Genomic DNA, 10,480 nt, shown 5'->3' on the forward strand with positions numbered 1-10,480 from the left:
ACACAGCAGCAAAGTGTGCATAATTCATGTTTTTAAAAATATATAAAAATCACTTAGAAATAGTCTAGTAAAAGAAGAACCTTATGTAGATCTTCACAGTAATAACTCTGGAGAGTGGGCAATGCGGGTGTTGGTTTTCAGGACATGCAGCCCAGGCCTCCTGTTCCCCTGCAGGAACCTCTGGCTGGGACAGCAGGGAACTGGCAGGATGGCAGCCAGTTATGTGGCTGCAGGAATCATCTTCCTGTCACAGACTGTGGCTGGAGCTCTGGACACTTCCTCTCTTCTCCTCCATTACCTGATTCTTGACTTCACTGGGTGCACTTGATTCTGGGCACTTGATTGTGGCCAACTTATTAACTCTCCTGGGTAAAGGAATTCCTCAAACAATGGCGGCTTTAAGTTTGAAATTTTTCCTTGGTAATATTGAATGCAAACTGCTTTTCTATGTTTACAGGGTGGGCAGGAGTGTTCATTGTAACCATGTACCTGCTTAGTGCCTTTCAGGCCACCGCTATCAGCCCCAGGGACTCCAGGTGGGCAGGTCTTAAAGTGAAAGCTCCCAGGTACATTGGTTGCTCCATACGCCTGAGCTGGATACTGTATATGTATAGATATTATTACTAATATGTATGTGCCTGGAAAATGGAGGGATACAACCATGACAGACCTAAAAGGTTTTGGATACTGTTCTGCCATTCATCATGACACAACCACAGTCACACTGCATGCAGCATTGCTCTCATTCCCTGATGCTGTGTGTGTGGGGCTCATGCTCTGGGCCAGCAGCTCCATGGTGCTCACCCTGCACAGGCACAAGCAGAGAATGCAGCACCTTCACAAGACCAGCTCCCCCAGGTCCTCTCCTGAGTCCAGAGCCACCAAAGCCATCCTCCTCCTGCTGAGCACCTTTGTCTCTTTTTACACCCTTTCCTGCATCTTTCAGGTTTGTGTGTCTGCTATTTATAATCCCAACCAGTTGTTGGTGAACACAGCTGCAAATGTCTCTGGTGTTTCCCAGCTGTCAGTCCCTTTCTGATCATAAGCAGACACTCCAGTGCATCCAGGCTCTGTTTTGTCTCTATAAAAAAATTTTAAATTCCTAATTTATGAACAACATGTAAATTGTAAGGTTTGCACAGTTCATTCTTATCCACAAAAATGTAGGCACTGGATTGGTTGTATCACTTGAAAGGTGGTTTACACACCAACATTTGTACGATCTAAATGTGTACATGTGGGTTTGTATGTGCATTTGTGAACATGAGCATGTGTGCATGAATGTCACTTTGTTATTATCCATAAAGTGATAATTCTAGAAAATTGTATGTGTCAAATGTGAATTTCATATTTAATACCAATTAGAACTGTTTCAAACTGATTTCACATAAAATCCACTTACATATTTTCTTGCTATTCTGCAGGCTTGTTATGTTCAAAAATGCAGAATGAATTTTTTATTTGCCTACTATGAATCCATATGCATGAAATAGGTACTACTTTTTATTGTTACAAATGATTTTTAAATTACTGATATGTACCTTCGAAGCAGTTTTATGTCCAAGTCAGGTATGAATTGCTCAATGATATCTTATAAAGAGCGCACACTTTGCATTCAGCTTCTATACTGTAGTACAATCCTGTCAGTCTCAAAGTTTCCTCTTCATGCCTCTACCATAATTATGTTCAAGAGGAAGCCGCACGTGACATCTAAGACCATAAACCACTTTCATTTTCTTGTACTTCCTATAAATGGAACAGTTCAGCATGAACTCTTTTTTTTATATTTGACTTTGAAAATTTGATATGCATTAAAGTTTGTATTTTCACATGTGCTTGGTGATAGAATTCTGCAGGAATATCAAATAATTAATTTGCACCTTCCTTTCTTGACACACAAGTGCTACGGTATGGATATGATTGGAGTTTTTCCTCCAAGTTTCACATGCTGGAAGCTTTGCCCCCAGTGTGATAGTACTGGAGGTGGTGGAATCTTTGAGAAGCGGAGGCAAGTAGAAGAAGGTTGGGTCATTGAGAGATCACCCTAGAAGGAATAAATGATGATCTCCTGGAATGTATTGGCTCCCACAAGAACGAGTCGTCTTACAGCGAGAGCAGGTGTCTCTGTTGTCTCTCACTCCCTGTCCTGCCCTGTCGTCTCTTCTGCACATGCTCCCACCATTGTGATTCCATCTGCTAGGAGACCCTCACCAGAGCTGAGCAGATGCTGGCCCTGTGCTCTTGAATCTCCAGAACTGTACTGAAATAAATTGTTTTTTTCAAGTACCCAGCCTTAGATGTTTGGTTATTGTAACAGAAAAAGGTAGATGTAATGTGATCATTTTTTGGTTTGCAGTATCATGATGAGGACTTTCATGTAGGTTCACAAAGTGTTTTGACGATGATTGTATGAGTTTCTGCTGGTATGTGTGTAGGGTGCCTTCATTGGTCATGGGTTTATACTTACTTGGCATTAGGATACATTGACAAAGAGTTTACCAAATGTTTGTATGAATTTCATCCATGTAGATGCTCCTATTTTAGTAAATATCAATTGATATGTCCCTCTTTAGAGTTAATAATTTATGTTCTGTTAAACATAGTTTGCTATTATAAAACCTATGGCATATTCTCCTTCATTGTCTTCAAAGACATCAATTAATACCTTGAAAATTTACATCAGTGAACTATCATTAGAATCAACTTTAAATATATGTTGATAGTGACTTAAAACTTTTTAAAGAAGCAAATTATGAATTTCAAACTGTTCTGAAAATGTTGCATTAGATATTTTTTGTCTCTGATTTGTCATAATGTAGTCTATATTTTAAAACCTCTGGGAAAATATTTTGAGAGTTTTTGCCTTGAGATATTCTCGCTATTTGAGGAGATAGATATGCTTACTCTGATTGAAGATTGACAAATGTGCACACTGTATTCTTCTATCCTGTGGTACCCTATAAATATGTACAATTTTTAAAGACTCAGATAAAGGTAAGTAAATTTAGCTGTGCAGGATGGGGTACACTCGCAATCCAAGTGGCTTGGACGACTAAGGTAGGAGGATAACAATTTCAAAGCTTCAGGAACTTAGGGAGAGCCTAAATAATTAGCAACACCCTGACTCAAAATAAAAATAAGGGATGGGATGAAGCTCAGTGGTATAGCACCACTGGAATCAATCCCTGCTACTACTCCTACTCCTAGTAATAACAGTAAATTAATAAATTAATTTAAAGCATCTGTTTCTCGCAGTTTGGTCAGGTGCTCACACACTTACCATCTTCAGTGCCAGTAATAATACGAAACATCCCTCTCATATGTCTCATCTCTGACCATCTGTTCAGCTGCACCTCTCTGCCTTCTGCATTAAGGGTCCATGTAAACACTCTAGGTCAGCCAGATTATCCAGGTATCCCCTGTCTTAAGATCAGGCGATCAGTCATCTTAGTACCATCTTTAAAACCCATGTAACCTAACATAACCTCAGGAGAGACTACGGGACCACTCTTCAGGTCACCTTGGAACGACCCTGTTCACAGCCCAGTTTTCACTTGTATTTCTCAGGATAACTGCAGAATGGGCTGAGAAGGTGACACGGTAAGACAGGAAGGGAGCAGGTGGAACAATACAGCCTCTGTTCCAATTTTCCCTGAAGTCAGGTCACCCTTTAATAGTTTAGAGAGTCATGTAATTCTAGGGCATAAAACCCATGGAGGACATCTTTCTGGGTCCTTCAGCTGTGGTGTAAGTCAGGCACACCTGGATGAAACTGAGTCCTCCGTGAGGAGTCTTCATGAGTGCTGAGAACAAGCTTGGAATGAGTCCTAAGCTTCTGCTGTCCCTTGCTACCTATCTGTAAGTAAAAACTTGCTTGTTGAACCTAGGATGTGTGGGTGTGCTGTTTCGCCAGACTAGAAGTCAGTATCCAGCCATAGTGATCTTGCTTTACAATAACGGCTGGGGTTGGAAATTTTCCCTGGCATTATGATACCGCTGCATGTTTTTGCAATGAAAAAATGGTTATGCAATTGTTAATATACCTAACAAAAGTTTTTTCCACTGATGATTCCTTGTGACAATTTCTTAAAAGAAAGAGCACATGGGAAACTAAAATCTTCACTTGTTTTATTTTTATAAAAATAATACCTATATAGTGAAACTCATAAAGCTTAAAATATGACTTTTATTTTTCCTGCTTTATTAAATTATAATTGACAAAAATTGTATACATTTAAGGATTGCAATGATATATATATATACATGAGTGTGTATGTATGCATATGTGTATGTAGTATAAGTAGTATATGTGTATATGTAGTTTATGTGTATGTATATGCATGCACATATAGTACATATACATATATAACCATTGCAATCCTTAAACACATACACTACCATGCTCTGCATCCAGTCTCCAGGGCTTCCCATGCTTTGACTAATTCTGAACCCTGTGACGATCCTCTCCCACTTCCCCACACTACCTGCTGGGAAACTCCTCTCACTCTCTGCTTCCATAAATTCAACATCCCTAGGTTTTGCACAGAAGTGGGACCATGTAGCATTTGGTCTTCTGTGTCTGGCATGCTACACCTACCATGGTGACTGCCAGATATATCCATGGTGTTGCAATGGAAGGATTTTCTTCCTTCCTAAGGCTGAAGACTGAACCATGTGCTCCTCATTCATTGGTCCATGGAAGGACATTTGGTTTGTATCCAGTTATGACTGTGTGAATATTGCTGCAATGTTGTGGCAGAGCAGATGACCTCTGGAGACAATGCTCTCCTTCCTTTGGCTCTGAACCCAAATGAAAGATCACATGTTACCTCAGTCTTTCACTGTTTGAGGAAATTCCATGGTGCTTTCCTTAATGACTGTACCAATTACCTACCAAAATATGTACCAAGATTGTATTCACTAACATTCTCACCAACTGATGTCTTTTGACCTTTCATAACTATTCTAACAGGGTAGGATGCATTACACTGTCATTTAGATTTGCATTCCTCTAATGATTAGTGATGTGGAGTACTTTTCAAATACTATGTCCTCTGGGAAACATTTTGTTGAAGTGCTTCACTCAATTGTAATGGGATTATTCCTATTTTTACTTTTTTGCCAACATTTCAGAAGTATTTTATTTAGAAATGTAGATAGTCTAGCACACATTTTGAGATTCCCCACTACTATTTTGATTTTTTTTTGAAATTTTTTATTTTTATTTTTATTTAGCTTTCAATTTTTTACAGACTGCATTTTGATTCATTGTACACAAATGGGTTACAACTTTTCGTTTCTATGGTTATACATCATGTAGATTCATACCATTTGTGTGATCATACATATGCATAGGGTAATACTGTCTGTCTCATTCCACCATTTTTCATACCCCACCTCCATCTCATTTCCTTCTACATAATCCAAATTTCCTCCATTCTTCTCTCACTCCCCACTCCCCCACCCCCATTATATATCATTCTCCACTTATCAGGGAAAACTTTCTGCCTTTGGTTTTTGGGGATTGGTTTATTTCACTTTGCATGATATTCTCCAATTCTATCCATTTATCTGCAAGTGCCTTAATATTATTCTTCTTTATGGCTGAATAATATTCCATTGTGTATATATACCGCAGTTTCTTTATCCATTCATCTGTTGAAGAGCATCTAGGTTGGTTTCACAGTCTAGCTATTGTAAATTGAGCTACTATAAACATTGATGTGACTGTATTACAGTAGTATGCTGATTTTAAGTCCTTTGGGTATAAACCGAGGAGTGGGATAACTGGGTCAAAAGGTGGGTCCATTCCAAGTTTTCTGAGGATTCTCCACACTGCTTTCCAGAGTGGCTGCACCAATTTGCAACTCCACCAGCAATGTAAAAGTGTGCCCTTTTCCCCACATCCACACCAACATCTATTATTATTCGTGTTCTTGATAATAGCCATTCTAATTGGAGTAAGATGAAATCTTAGAGTGGTTTTAATTTGCATTTCTCTAATTGCTAGAGATGTTGAACACTTTTTTATGTATTTATTAATCACCTGTATATCTTCTTGAGTTGTATGAGCTTCTTCTGTATTGAAGATATCAACTCCCTATAGGACATTTGGCCTCCTGAAATTTTCTCTTATTCACAGTGTGTCTTAATTTTGCTCAGTTCTCATCAATAGTGGTTGCCAGGGACTGGGGGAAGGGAGAGAAGGCAGTTCCTGGTCAGTGGGCACAAAGTTGCAGTTGAGCAAGATAAATAAGCTCTAGAGAGCTTCCTTAAAACATGGTACCTACCTATGGTCAATAAATGTGTGTTGTACATTTAAAAATTTGGTAAGATATAGATCTTGAATGTTGTTACCACAGGAAAGATTTTTAAAAACAATAGAAGACAAACAATAAAATTAAAGAGAGTACTGGGGAATGTGTTGCTGGGTTTGCCTTTGCTGTATAGAAGCTTTCAATTTTAATGTAGCTCCACTTGTTCAGTTTTTCCTATAGTCCACATTTTGGTGCCTTATAAAAAGAAAACATTGCACAGTGCTGTAGTTCTTTATATGTTCTTGTAGTAGTTACATGGTGCCAGATCTCACATTTCAGTCTTTCATCTATTTGAAAGGGTTGCTGATGTGCTGTGGAAGGTAAAGATCCAAGTCCATTTGTTGGTATGTGGACGTGGTCTTCCAAACTCCACTTACTGAAAACATTTTGATGATCACCTTGCAAGTTCTTACTGTCTGTGTTGAAAAGTACAGATGACCATATATGTGAGACCCTGTTCTGGGTGTTCCATATTCTACTTCAGTGGTATTTAAGTTTGCATTTATGTCAGTACCACACTGCTTTCATTCTAATATCTTTGTAATATAATATGATATTATATGTGTGACGTCTTTAGCTGTGTTCTTTCTCACCACTTGTATAAGCTTTTGGGGTCTTTTGTGGTTTCATACCTATCATAGATTTGGTCTTCTACTGTGAAAACTGTGATGGAGATTTGAGAGAGATTTCATTGAATCTGTAGTTCACTTTGAGTAAGATGTACATTTCATAATACTGTTTCTCCTGATTCGTGAATGTGGGATACCTTTCTATTTACTCGTGTTTCCTCAATTTCTTTCATCAATTTCTTATAATCAGGGTAGGTAGATAATTAACCTTATTGATTATATTTTTCCTAAGCATTTTATTCTGCTTGAGACTATTGTAAATATGATTGATTCTTGATTTTCTTTTGAAAAATTTTTGAAAGATAGGCCACAAGTGATTTTATGTATTTTATTTATTTAATATGTATAATCTGATCATCTTAAATAGAGACAACTTCATTTTGTCTTCACTTTGAATTTGGAATCCTTCCCTTTCTTTCCTTGCGTAATTGCTCTTTGCAGGGCTTCTAGTACTATGTTAAACAGAAGTGTTGCCAGGTGTAAGTGGTGCATCCTGTGATCCCAGAGGCTCAGGAGGCTGAGGCAGGAGGATTGGGAGTTGAAACCCAGCCTCAGCAACATACCAAGGTACTAAGCAACTCAGTGAGACCTTGTCTCTAAATAAAATACAAAAAAGGGCTGAGGATGTGACTCAGTGGTTAAGTGTCCCTGAGTTCAATTCCTGGTACCTCCCCCGCTCCCCCCCCAAAAAAAAAACCCAAAAAACAGAAGTGGTGACAGTGACTATCCTTGGCAGGTGCTTAAACAGACAAGGAAAGCCCTTGACTCTTCAAACCTGAGTATCCTGTGGTCACTTGGCCTCAGTATTTGGCTAGGCACCTCATAGAAGGATTTGTTACCTTCCTCTTTGGGGCTCACCAGCAGTACACCAACACAGCTCACTTCCTTGGGGCCCTGGGCTGCATCACATGATGCTGGATGACTTGATGGAAGGAATATGTGTGAGAGGGAGATGTGATGTGGTCAGATGGGAAGCCAGAGGGCAGGCAGGGCCAGTCCTCTCTTACATCACGACCCCTCACGAGAACTAGCCAGGGTCCCATGAACTGCCTTGGCCATTTCAATGGACCAAGGCCCTAGTGACCCAGGCCTCACCTCATGAGGGGCCTGCCACACATAACATTGTCACACTGGACACCAAGCTTCCAAGACAAAAACCCCTCCACCAGCTTCCTCCCCAGCTCCCCCTGGCCAGGTGTCGAGGTGTCCCCTCCAGGGCCCATCACCTCTCTGCAGACTTACGCTCTTGCTGTCACGCTGCAGGCCTGTTTTGGACACCCTTCAGGGCAGGACCCCCTATAATCAGTGTCCACAGGTGGGATTCATGCCTCTGAGACAGTCAATCTTCTGTGACTTTCACCACCCAGTGACCTTCACCTCTGTTCCCACTGCCCACTCCCAGGAGCACCTTCATTCCCACATGACCATGTGCCCACATCCCCACTGCCTGTTAGACCACAGGTCCTTAAAGTCCCTCTGCCCCCTCATCCTCCAATCCCAGTTGTGCACAGTAATGTTTAAAGGATATTTCATGACCTCTGGACTTCGCTCCTTGACCTTACCTCCGTGTTCTCCTTCCTCAGCCTCATGGGATCTGCACCGTCAACCTGTGCACATGTCCCCCTTTCTCCATGTCACTTTTTTCCTCATCTCACACCCATGCCATATCCCTGCCCAAAACACACCTGCTTTCCTACAAGTCTTGCCCTGAATGGTGAACTTCACAGCCTTTATTAAGAAGGTTCATGGTACATACTGTCCCTGCAGGGTGGGAGGGATTAGAAGCTGATGCTTTAATATTAGCAGCACAGGCCTATCTGAGAGTAATGGAAATAGTGCAGGCCTGTCAAACCACCTGACCCAGCTGGCGTAACCTGTGAGAGAGGTTTGAGAATATTTTTTGTTTCTTAAGTTTCTTCCTCTGTCAATAATGGGGGTGATATTGACAATATATTTATCTGCAAAGTTTTGATAAGATATTGGCATTGATTTGGGCAAATAAGTCCAAATTAATTGACTTGTATTTGTGCCAATGGGACAAATGACTTTCAAGATGAATTATTAACATTACATTCTTTTTTATTGTCTGTTTTAAAATCTTTCTCAGAATATTTTGTTGCATTTTATTTCTCTGATAGTAACTTAAAAGATGGTGCCACCCAGGGAAATGGAAAATAGGAAACAACTAGGTTTGGGGTAGAATACTTCTCAAGGAAACAGGAAATAAAGTGTGATATGCATAGTTCACTGCCTGTCCTTCACATGACAGACCTCAGTATTTCATGCTCCCTCCAAATGAGACCATATCTGTCTCCACGGATCATGGGTAAGTAAGAGTCTCTCCAAACATTCCAATATCCCCTCAAGACATGCTAGCAAGAAACTTCATAATTGTTCTTGGTGTCACCTGGGAAGAAAATTTTCAGAAGTGTCCTCAACTCAAGCCCATTGCTGCTACAGGTACAATGATAATTGCAGGTCCACAGGGAGGTGAGGTCACAGAATAACAGACCCATATCTCAGGAGCTGACTGCTTTCCTGCAGCACACATCCTGGTTATAGAGGCCTCTGCACTTAGATCACCATCCTGTCAAAGAGAAAGAGTCTGCTGATTGTTTCCAAAGTCAGTCTGGCATGTGGAGTCTGTGAGGGAAGACCCATTTCAAGAGTCTGGGTAAGTGATCACATCAGAAAAGGGGATTCTGGATTGAACACTTTAATGTGCCACAGCCATGCAGGAAGGAGCTCAATTGCTGAAGAAGGGGCTCAATACAGTAGAGATAAATGGGATGACAGTCCCAGCCTCAATCTCTAATGACTCCTGATTAGATGAATGTGATCCTTGCTGATGGTGATTGATGTGCCTTAGTCCAAGGGAAAAGGAAGTGTGGTTCTCAAGGTGTACAGGATGTTGTTTTAAAATTAGTCAGCTGCTCAGTGTTTTTTACAGGAATTATCTGCAGAATATACATGATTTTAAGAGCTGTTCCTATAATATCTCCATCTTGGTGTATAGAGTAGGGAGAATTTTCAGGAATCGTCTCATCTTGTGTAGAAAGTGATCTGATGGTGATTGCCTAAATAGAAAGTTTTCTCTAATTCTGGGCAGGGTGCAGTCCATGGAGACACCACTTGTAACAGTCCTGGAAGCATCAGTGGTCTTTGATTATGGTGAGGCTATTTCCACACCAGCTGTCAGATGTGTATCATCTTGTCTTCCCTGTTACAAAGATTCTCCTGGTTTTAGAAAATGCACCATCTGCTTTAGGAATTGATAGTGGAGCAGGCTGAATGTTCAGGGGGAATATAGAAAATCTCTTCATCTGGTTCTTTCTGGTGAACCTAAAATTCCTCTCATCCATAACATCTGGTAAACATGTGCATTCAAACAACCTCAGAAATCTTTGTTTGAATTTTAAATGCACAAGTTTTCCTGCCCACATGTGCCACATTTCATGGATGGCTCCTACTGTAATATCATCCCTCAATCTTGATTTTTTGAAATAATTTTACTTAACATGGGTATTAACGAAG

At 40.3% G+C, this 10,480-nt stretch overlaps 1 pseudogene; it reads left to right on the forward strand.

Moving 5' to 3' along the window:
- Positions 1-208: 208 nt before the first annotated feature.
- LOC124966193 (vomeronasal type-1 receptor 4-like) lies at positions 209-1,098 on the forward strand (annotated as a pseudogene).
- The last annotated feature ends 9,382 nt before the right edge of the window (positions 1,099-10,480 follow it).

The sequence above is a fragment of the Sciurus carolinensis genome, chromosome 16, assembly GCF_902686445.1.
Source record: "Sciurus carolinensis chromosome 16, mSciCar1.2, whole genome shotgun sequence".
Taxonomy (NCBI): Eukaryota; Metazoa; Chordata; class Mammalia; order Rodentia; family Sciuridae; genus Sciurus; species Sciurus carolinensis.